The sequence below is a fragment of the Beta vulgaris genome, chromosome 9, assembly GCF_026745355.1.
Source record: "Beta vulgaris subsp. vulgaris cultivar EL10 chromosome 9, EL10.2, whole genome shotgun sequence".
NCBI classification, from domain to species: domain Eukaryota; kingdom Viridiplantae; phylum Streptophyta; class Magnoliopsida; order Caryophyllales; family Amaranthaceae; genus Beta; species Beta vulgaris.
In genome coordinates, this window is record NC_079210.1 from 39,222,285 (window position 1) to 39,234,352 (window position 12,068).

The following is a 12,068-nucleotide window of genomic DNA, read 5'->3' on the forward strand; positions in this document are numbered from 1 at the left end:
AAGTTTACGTTAACCAAAATTCATGCAGGTATCCTAGCTTGAAACAATTTCCTATTCATATTTGGTGTAGCCCTGTAGGAAGCATTACATTAAATATATATATATATATATTCCGGCCAGCATGTGCATTATGGACCTCGGCACAGGGCCTCGGGAAAATGAGAGGCCTCCAAATTAAGTTATATGTTTTAATTGTTATAGTAAGTATGTGTAAAGTTATATTTGTTTGAGTAGTTAAGGAATTAGTTTGCGTTGTTGGCATCTTTTTTTTAATTACTGTGAAGTTAGGAGTTCGAATCCTCCATGGTTCTTTACCACCTTTTATCTTCTTTTTTCAATATTGCTTTATCATTCATTATTAAAAGGTCAAAAATAAAATTCAAAATCATTATATTATGGATTATAACTTTAACAACATATCTATATTAATATGTTAGAAGGTGTTCCTAAGCAAGGATCTATACCACGTGGCGCTATCTCTTAGTGTGTTTACTTTATATAAACACGCATATAATTTAAAAAAAAAAATAGAAAATGCATCTTGTAAAATTTGATCCCATAACCTTAAGCTTATACACTAAAGCTTTAACCACCAAACCAAGTAATATTTAGTGTTATATTTATGAAGTAAAATGGTAATAAATGAAAATTATAATTACTTGGGGAAGCCTAAAGACTAGTTGTTATTAAATAGTAGTTCATGTTCACTGACTAAAGTCCTGCTTAATGGTAGTCGTACAGGGCCTCCGTAACGCTTGGGTCGGCCCTATATATATAAGAGAGTTCATATGAGAAAGCATACTTACATGAGAAATGAGAATGAGTTTTACAACTCTTATGAAAAAGTGATGTAACTGTAAAGAAAAAGTGATGTAAATGTAAAGAAAAAGTGATGTAACTCAAAAAAAAAAAGAATATTAGAAAATAAAATAAATTTTTTTTTGGGTTCAAAATTATTTAGGGAATATAACTCTAATGAACAAGGATCGTAACTCTAATCCGATCGTGTAGTTGAGATGCATTCTCATTTCTCATGTGAGGAGCATTCTCATGTGAACTTGTCCCTATATATATATATATATATATATATATATATATATATATATAATTATATATATATATATATATATATATATATATATATATATATATATATATATACACGAGGGATTCTAACCATCACCTAGTTTGAACTTTCGATCATCAACAGTCAACACCAACAGCCATGACCAATGGTATTGTTCCCGATTACTACAGATTTCTACCAACTGTTAAAGAACTTATTTTTACCTTTTAGAAACCAAAAATCTTTGGTAAAGAACTCCCGTTGATCTATCCGTCCTCCGACGTGGATGTTTACAGTGTTAATCTACGTGAGTTATCCATAGTAGATATGCACTCGAACAATGGCGTGGACGAAGAAAATGACGAAGTGACATCACTATGTTTTTACTCGGTTGAATGAAAAAAGTACACAGACGAGAAACTACATACGGCGAATTGATAAAGTTGGAACTTGGGGAGGGGAATTCCACAACTAGATTGAAGATGAGCATGGTAACATAATTGGTTACGATAAGTATTTCAAGTTTGTAGCAAAAGAAAAAGAAAAGGAAAAGAAAAGAAAAAGAAAAAGTTGGTGATAATTGAAGGTGGACTACACCATGCACGAGTATTCGTTTGCTCCAAATTTGGATCATGATCAATTGTTACCAAGATAACCCAATGAAGATATAGTTCTGTGTCGAATTACCAAAAAACTATTCAAAGGAAATAGACGAGCAACAAACAAGCGTGGCCGTGGAGTGATTTGTATGAGGCGGGAAGTTGATCATACAAGTAGTAGCATCAACATCGTCAACGTGATCATCCAATGCAATGAAGATATAGTTCTGTGTCAAATTACCAAAAAACTTATCAAAGGAAATAGACGAGCAACAACCAAGCGTGGTCGTGGAGTGATTTGTATGAGGCGAGAAGTTGATCATACAAGTAGTAGCATCAGCAACGTCAACGTGATCATGCAGCCGCCGCAACTGCAATTGAACTATGTCCTTACCGATGAACAACGTAATAATAGTAATACTAACGAAAGATTCCAAGCTACTACTATGGAGTGTGAAATAGCTTCAAGTGATGTTAATGTATAGAAAAAAGATCAAACTATGGAGCTTGTCTATTATTATGGTCAATATTATGAACCTCATACAATGTTGTTTCCGTTGAGTGAACTAATTATGGGTGAATCGGGTAATGGTGAAAATATGGATCTTGTGGATGGTACATAGATTGTTGTGGATGTTGATGATACACAGGTTTTTAGATGTTGTGGATGATATGGATGAAGAAAATGAGTTGGTAACATATATAGAAAATTTCATGCTTAGTGATGCTGATGATGGTGAAGCTTCGGACTCGCATGCTGCATTTCAACATCGTCTAACAGAAGATAATCAGCTCTCAATATATCAAGAAAATTATTTGCTTAGTGATGATTAGTTTGTTTGCTTTTTTAGGGGTTACTAATAATTAGTTTGATTGCTTTTTTTAGGTGTTAGTGATTATTAGTTTGTTTGTTTTCTTAGGGGTACGGTATGATATGTGTATTACTAATATTTTTTTATTATCACGAACCAAACCCAGTCCCTCCCCCCCACCCCGAAACCACTTCCCCAGTACCTCCCCCACCCCATAACCACTTCCCCAACCCCTCCCCACACAAAACCAATCTCTCTCTCCCCTCACTCACTATCTCGTTCCCTCATCTCTCCTCCACCCAACAACCAATTTCTCAACCAAAGCAGCCTGAGCATCCCTAGACCACGCCGCAATGTAAGGAAACATCAATCTCAAACCGCACTCCATCTGTTTGACGATATGCCCCAGAGAAACATCAGGACTTTTCCTCACATTCCAAGATTTACCCAGAGACTGAAACATCATCCCATCATCACATTCATCAACACAATCATCATCATCGTCATCATCATCGAAGAAAGAACAAAGGAGATTAGTGAAGATATAAGGGTGGAAATCACCGAGCCAAAGAAAGGGTTTTTCAATGGGGTTTCGCCAGTCAGGGAAGAGGAGCTGGGAAACATCGTCGGTTGAGGCGAGATTGAGAGCGGCGAAGTAGGAATTCAGTTCTCCAATGGCAACCGCTTGCCCTGAATTGGGTTTCAAAGATTGGGTATTTCTAGTGAGAATGATCTTAATGAGCTCCTTCTCAAGCTTCGATTCTTCTTTGGAAAGCTGGGTTTTGTTATCGGCACCGGTATCGATAAAGTCTCCTTTGTTAGAGGAGAGAGAAAAGTCGGAGAGACGACTGGCGAAGTCAAGGAGGAGGTCGTCGAAGGACTGAGAGAGGAAAGGGTGGTTGTGGTTGAGAGAAGGAGGTTGTTGACGAAATTGAAGACGACCCATCAGAAATTGAAGGAGGAGATGGTCGAACTTTGATGTGTTGCTGCTGTTGAATGAGCTGCTCATCTTTGGAGATGGTGTTTATTTTTGGCAGTTGTGGTTGTGAGTTTATGGGTTTGGTGGTGCTGACGGTGGTGGCAGGGTGTTTCTTCGAGTTTGATGGAGGAGTTCAGTTGGGGCGGTTTAAGGCTGGGAGTATTGAATTTTTTTTTACCGGTTTTGTAGGTTATAGGTCATATTGACCAACCAGGGGAATTTTAGGTAAAAGTTTGTATTATTAAAAAATAATCAAAAGTTTGTATAATTGTGAGAGAACAGGCAAAAGTTTGTTTTATTCTAGTTAAAAAATCCAATTATCTAATCTTTTCTGGAAAAGATAGTAGTACAATAATACGTATTCTTGTTTGATTCAATTCTTTGTATAATGATTAATAGAATTTCAGGATTTATGATCCTCAATTTTTTAATTAGTAAGTGCATATGTCTCCTTATATTGTCTTGCAGTTTTATGCTTAGATTTGAAACATGTTTACTACCTGCATATACACTCTTAAGCTACCTATAAATTAATTTCCTAACTTCTTTTCTGCAAGCAAAAAGGTTGGTGATTGAATCTTGCAGAAAACAATAGTTTAGACAACTTAGACATGCCCGTTAAGAAACTACTTCTATATTAGAACTCTTACAAGGTTGTGACCTGGTCACAGTGTTTTGTTATTTGCACTCATCTTTTTACCCGAAGCACCTATGTGGCTCCTCAACACCTCAGTGTTCCAATATGCATGGATATAGTCACATAACATAACATTTTACTTTATTTTATTTTAGACCTAAAACTTGGACATTATTATAGAATGATCTAGTCTTATACACTTAAACATGTACTCATGTTTGACATGCACACCTGATCTAGTAAGAAACTTCATTGCCAGCTTGTAATTCTTGCATATGCAGTGTTGCCTCATTAAGAAGTGGGAATCGTTCTAATCCTTGCAGATTTAGTGGCAGTGTTACAAAGAAAAAGTGTGGTCATCAAAACTGGTAAAGCTTGCATGCCAATTCCAATCTTCACAAACTTAACTTCTCAATCCTCAATCCACAAGTATTAGGTATGCGTTCTCTATAGGCAAAAACTTTTTTTTTTACATCAAGTAAACTTGCATAAACGAAAAACAAAGAGACATAAAATAAAGTAGTCAAAATAAATCCATATGATGTCGTCTACACCGACGAGCTAGCTGATGAGCCATGGCCACCTGTGTACGCGAAACCTTGACCACTTGGCATGACGTTAGTTGTTTGATCAAGGGTCCAACACATGCTAACATCCATACGTTGCTTCGAACACAACAGTTGGACAAGCACCTGGAAATCGGTTAAAACTGTTACCTGCGTAACATTTTTCCGTAGCCCAGGAGAGCGCTCTAAGACAAGCCATTGCTTTCATAAAAATGGTGGAGGATGCACAACAAAAGGAACCTTGTTGGGCATGGTAACTCCGGTTACTCGTACGGCCTACCCAAGCCATGCCGCCCTATATGTACAACATGAAATTCGGGTGGATTAAATGGGTCCAAGGGGTTCCTAGTTGGATCGCAATTTTGCTGTGCATAAACAGCATGTTGTCTCGTACTCTTCTGTAGTTGGGAAGAAATTGAGTGTATTGTTGGACGTTGTTGATGAAACACTTGGTCATTACGCAATTTCCAAATGCTCCAGAGTATGCAAACGAAAGACATTATCCATGATGTGTCATATTTTTATATAGGTTTTAGTTGCATTCTAGGAGCATTTAGGTGCATTGTAGTTCATAATTGCATGCTTTTACTTAATCTGCAAAGTATTACTCCTCTTGTCCGTTTTTCATATTCTTTGATGAATTTCAGGTAGCGAGAATATAATTGGAGCATTATTGGACAAGCTTGAGTACTTAGGAGCAATTGGAAGCAAGCTACATTGATAAGGATCATTTTGGATGTATTTGAGCGCAAATCACTAGTGGGAAAAAAGGAAGGGCGACGCTGGAAGGGCTACGTTTTTTTAAAACGCAACCCTTCTTGTATGAAGGGCTGCGGTTTTCTTGAAAACCGCAACCATTTTAGTGAAGGGTTGCGGTTAACAAGAAAACGCAGCCCTTCGTACTGTATGATGGGCTACGGTTTTTGGGCTAATCGAAACCCTTACTTTCAATTTTTTTTTATACTAATTGCGCGCATACATACAGTACCCCCATTTTAATTTCCCTCCCTTACACAAAATTCACGAGCGAACTTCTCCTTGCGCGAACCCTACCTCCGCCACCACATTGACCCACGCACCACCAGTGCGCCACCACCATGCATTTCACGCACCACCAGCGCGCACCGCCACGACGATGCACCAACTGAATTGACGCCACCACCAGTGCTCCACCACCACGCAGCTGCACCACCTTGCGCTCCTTCTTCTCTCCTCCACTACTTCATTGTTTGTGGAGCATCCCTTCTCTCACTCTCTTTCGGTAAATCCCCTCTTACTATCTCTCCTCTTTTACATTTCTCTAATTTTTGTTTAATTTCATTGGTTTTTGAAATCAATTTCTATTTTTTGTTGTAAAATATGCTTGTATTAGCTGAAACAGTGATTGTAAGGGGTGGGGGAGGGCTGAGGGAGGGTGGGTAGTGGTGGGGGTGCTGGGCAGGTGGTGGGGAAGGGCTGACAGGGGGTGGGGAGGGTTGTGGATGTTTGGCAGGGGGTGGGGGAAGGTTGAGAGGCAAGATAGGGGGTGGGGAAGGGCTGGCAATGGGTGGGGGAGGGTTGGCATAGGGTAGAGGAAGGCTGGGGATGCTGGGCAGGGGTGGGGGAGGGCTGGCAATGGGTGAGGTAGGGATGGCAGGGGGTGGGGGAGGGCTGGTACGCTGGGCAGGGGGTGGAGAAGGGCTTAGGTATAATGTAACTATTGTGTAGATTTTTAGGCTTCCATCTGTTGTCTTACGCCTACATGGCAATGCGGGAGTGCAGTGGGGGGCAATATTGGCGGTGGTGGTGGGGATGTTGTAAATGTGGAGAGTCAGGTTACATGGCAATCGAATACCCATCACTACAAAAAAAAGTCCATTTAGAGACGGACAAAATCCGTCCCTAAAAATGTCAAATCCGTCGCTATATGGGCTTAGAGACGGACAATGTCCCTCTCTAAAACCCTTGTCGCTAATTCGAGTTAGAGACGGATTTTAAAAATCCGTCTCTAAAGTTTAGAGACGGATTTTGGAAATCCGTCTCTAAGCTTAGAGACGGATTTAGGAAATTCGTCTCTAAGCTTAGAGACTGATTTCCAAAATCCGTCTCTAAACTTAGAGACGGATTTTAAAAATCCGTCTCTAAGTTTAGAGACGGATTTCGAAAATCCGTCTCTAAATTCGCTGAAAATATAAAAAATATATAAACGAAATTAACAACACGATAGTTCCTAATATTATCATGATTATATTTAATCACCTATTATTACCTACCTAGTTCAAGTTGATCTCATTACCATTTAGGAATATCCCTTAAGTAAACCCGGTTCAGCTCTACAAGGGAAAGGATAAGAAGACTCCACAGTCGCAAGAATCGCTGTTCGTAAGAATCGAACTTGTAACCTCAAAGAAACGAGAAGAAGCTCCAACCAACTACACCAAATACAACTTGTATACTTCTCTACATAATATTGGTAATATGTAGAAGAAATATTAGAGACGGATTCAAAAATCCGTCCCTAATTTAGAGACGGATTTTCAAATCCGTCCCTAAATTAGAGACGGATTTTAAAATCCGTCTCTAAATTAGAGACGGATTTCTAAAATCCGTCTTTAAATTAGAGACGGATTTCTAAAATCCGTCTCTAACTTAGAGACAGATTTCTAAAATCCGTCCCTAAATTAAAGAAGCGCAATAAAATATTCATATTTGAATTTAGAGACGGATTTTTATAATCCGTCTCTAAATTTACAGACGGATTTTTAGAATCCGTCTCTAAATTTAGAGACGATTCTAAAAATCCGTCCCTGAATTAAAGACGGATTCTAAAAATCCGTCCCTAAATTAGAGACGGATTTTGAAAATCCGTCTCTAAATTAAATACGTGCATTAAAATATTCATATGTAAATTTAGAGACGGATTTTTTAAATCCGTCTCTAACTTTAGAAACGGATTTTTAAATCCGTCTCTAACTTTAGAGACGGATTTAAAAATCCGTCTCTAACTTTAGGGACGGATTATCAATATTCGTCCCTAAGTTAGAGACGGATTTTCAAAATCCGTCTCTAAATTTATTTCGAGACGGATTTTTAAAATCCGTCTCTAATTTAGGGACGGATTTTTAAAATCCGTCCCTAAAGTTAGAGACGGGTTTAAAAATCCGTCTCTAATTTAGAGACGGATTTAAAAAATCCGTCTCTAAATAAATTTAGAGACGGATTATCAATATTCCGTCTCTAAATTAGAAACGGATATATATCCGTCTCCAAAAATCCGTCGCTATATAAGCTTTTTTTTGTAGTGCATCTGGTGCTCTCCACATTTATAACAGTTATAACTCTGCCGCTACCAACTGATGGGCATTCCATTGCCATGTGACCTGATTCTTGGAGAACTGTAGGGAAATGCTGCCGGATTTTCCTTAGAATTGAAAAGTTGGCATATATTCAGTAGTGAGATTATACGTCCAAGGATGGGTTAGGTTGGAGTGATAAGGACCTTCGGCTGCATGCATAAAATTGAACATGTCACTATCTTAGCTTGCTTAATACGCGTGCGATTTGAGTATATGAGTGTATGTACTTAAATAATGATTGATGCATTATAATGAATGGTTGTGTTTAATTATTAGAGGTCTTCTTAAATGAGATGGATCGTACTTGGATGTATGGTAGTCGGGAATCGATTGAGTTTGTGAAAGGGGTCTCAAAATTTTGTACAACTACATTACAATATCAAACATCCTCTAGAGCAGTCGACTTTTATTGTCCTTGTGTCGATTGTAGAAATATGAGCAAGGTTAGTAGTATACATGTGGTCAGAGAGTATATCTTTCGCCGTGGGTTTAGGCCTCAATACCACGTATGAGTTTGGCATGGTGAGCAGGGGAAGTATATAGGAAGCTCTAGAGTAATGAACGATGTATGTGAAGAAAAGAAGGATGATAAGTTAGGGGATGAGAATTAGGATGATGAGTTTGCAGATGATGATATGGATCGGGTAGACGAGATGATACACGAGGTTGAAGATCAGTCGTGTAAACGACCTCGTATTTTTGAGTTTATGTCTGAGGCTGCTGAAAAGTCGTCGTATCCAGAGCCGATACATGCTTGTCCTAACAATTGTGTGCTTTATCGTAATGAGTATGAGCATTTACATGAGTGTCCACGTTGTGGATTGTTGAGGTATAAGAGTGAAGGAACTGGAGGTAGTGAAGGACCACCAGCTAAGGTGTTGTGGTATCTACTCATAATACCTAGATTTAAGCGCATGTTCTCAATTAAAGGAGAGGCGAAAAATTTGAGGTGCCATGTAGATCGCCTGAGTGGAAAAGTATCAACAGGGTGCATAAGGCATTTTGGTAATGAGGATAGGATCTGAGGCTTGGATTATGTACGGATGGCATGAACCCTTTTGGCAATCTCAGTTCGCAGCATAGTTCATGGCCAATAGTTTTAGTGGTTTATAACTTGCCTCCTTGTGCATGAAACGCAAGTACATGATGTTGTCGCTTCTTATATAGAGGCCCAAACAACCTAGAATTGACATAGATGTATACCTCCAGCTGCTTGTTGAAGATTTACAGAAGATGTGAAATGAAGGAGTGTTAGTATTTGATGCGTATGCTAATGAGATGTTCACTCATCGTGCCATGCTTTTTTGTACTATGAACGATTTTCCAGCTTATGGGAACTTATCTGGGTATAAGAATAGAGTAAAATGACCCTGCCCGATTTGTGTAGATGACATGAAATCTACACACCTTAAGGGCTGCAAACATGTGTATATGCGCACATGAAGGCTCCTCAGCCGCGACCATCCCTATCGGTTTAAGGCATTCGATGGACGATTGAAGAAGAAGTTGCTCATAGACCATTAACTGGTACTGAAGTTTATAATCAGGTGAAGGGCATTGAAACAATCTTTGGTAAACCTGCTAGTGAGGTTGATCGACCTATAGGATTATGGAAAAGAGTCCATTTTTTGGAAACTCCCATATTGGAAAGATCTAAAGGTCAAGCATTGTATGGATGTCATGCACATAGAGAAGAATGTTTGTGAAGCTATTCTTGCGACACTTATGAATATTCCGGGCAAGACAAAAGATGTTAAGGCGTCACAACTTTACTTGGAAAAACAGGGGCTTCGACCAGAGTTGTGGGCTCAGAAAAGGGACAGAAGGAAGAAGAAAGTAGTGGAGGAAAGGGTTGATGATGAAACTCAGAAAAGTAAAAAGAAGGTGGAGGATTCGGAGAAGAATTATTTGCCACCAATTGCTACACGATGTCGCTGCAGAGAAACGGATTTTTTGGGTCATTTATGGCATTAAGGTCCCTACTGCTACTCATCGAATATGAAGCGCTTTGTTACCTTAAATGGTGAGTTGAAGTTATCGAGTATGAAATCTCACGATTGTCATGTCATGATGCAAGTATTCTTACCGATTGCAATTGTGGGATACTTCCAAAGCATGTGAGGTACACCATTACAGAACTTTGTTCATTTTTTCATACAATATGCAGCAAAGTCCTAGAACCGTCGACCCTCAATTCCTTGCAAGCTAGAGTAGTTGAAACTCTATGCAAATTTGAGATGTCCCCCCCCCCCCCCGCATTCTTTGGCATTATGGTCCATCTCTTTCCATTGTCATCTAGTTCGAGAAATTAAGCTGTGTGGTCCAGTGTTTTTGAGGTGGTGCTATCCTTTTGAGAGATATATGGGAACTTTGAAGGATAAAGTTCGAATCCTGCACAACCAGAAGGTAGTATAATTCAAGGGATTGTGGGTGAAGAGATCAGTAATTTTGTGGCTGAGTATTTTGCTAGTGTTGATCCTGTTGGACTTCCGACATCCCGACACGAGGGCAGACTTGAGGGCAAGGGTACAATTGGTTCAAAATTGATCACACCTTCCGTAGAAAAGCGTAAACAAGCTCACTTATTTGTATTGCATCACGTACCAGTTGTTCATCCTTATTTAATGAACATATGGAGGAATTACGTGTTAGCAATCCTGGAAAAGGAGTGAGGGCATTGACGCAAATGCATAACAAGACTTTCATTGATTGGTTTCATAAACGAGTATAATGATTTGGATGAAAGTGTTTCTGAAACAGTCAAGTGGTTAGCATTTGGTCCGCGTGAAGCTGTACGCTCTTATGAGGGTTATCAAGATCTGAAGTCAAGATCGCAACAAAATAGTGGTGTTTCACTTGTGGCGTCGTCTACACAATAGCAAGCTCGAAAGATAAGTCGCCTGTACATGCTGAAAGCAATATTATGGGCGAATACAAGAAATATGGGAGCTGGACTACTGTACTTTTAATTTTGCCTCTTGTGTTACAGTGGGTTGACGATAATCGACGTTGGTAAGAAAAGATGATCCTTGCGGTTCATCTTGTTGACCTTAGTCGTCTACGTGAAACTGAGGAGCCATTTGTAATTGCATCACAAGTTAAGCAAGTATTTTTTGTAACTGATCCTGCTGATAATAAGTGGTCAATTGTTGTACCTGGTAAAAGGAGTATCCTCGGTATTGGTGATGTTGATAGCCCCTTTTACCTATCATGAAAATAGTGTGGAAGATGATGTGAATATATCGGAGAACTATATGCGTGTAGATCACACGAAAAGATACATGTACTTGAGGATCCTAAGAAACGGCGGAAGGTCAATAAATCATGAGACATAAACTCAGGTCTGTGTAATTTCTCCAATTTGTAACTATTGTGTAGATTTTTAGGCTTATTTTTTGTTGTAGGTTGAATTTGGGGAACGAAAAGGTCATTTTACGCCTAGTTTGGTCGATTCGCGTCCGATTCTTACTAATCGAATTTTTTCGCCCCAAATTCTTTTTGAACATGATTATATGAGGAATAATGTAACTATTGTGTAGAGTTTTAGGCTTGCATTTGTTGTTGGTTGTATTTCGGGAATGAAAATGACATTTTAGGCCTAGTTTTGCCTTTTCGCTTCCAAATCGTACTTATCAAGTCATTTAACCCCAAATTCTTATTGAACATGATTATATGAGGTATAATGTAACTATTGTGTAGAGTTTTAGGCTTGCATTTGTTGTTGATTACATTTCGGGAACGAAAAGGTCATTTTAGGCCTAGTTTTGCCTTTTCGCTTCCAAATCGTACTCATCGAGTCATTTTTTTTATTTTTGTTGATCTAACTCCTAAATTTTGTTGCATTTTGGGGTCCTGTGTTCAAGGGGGAAGGGCTGGCAGCTGTGGGGGGGGGGGGGGGAGGGTTCTGTGCAGGGGTTGGCATGCAGGACTGTATAGGGGACTGCTAGGGCGGGCAGGGGGGCGTGCAGGGCTGGCAGGGGCAGGGTTGGGCTAATGGGTTAGCAGCAGTTGGGGGAGGGTTCTGTGCAGGGGCAGTAGCGGAAGGAGGGGAGGGGAAGCAGGGGGGAGTCTGTG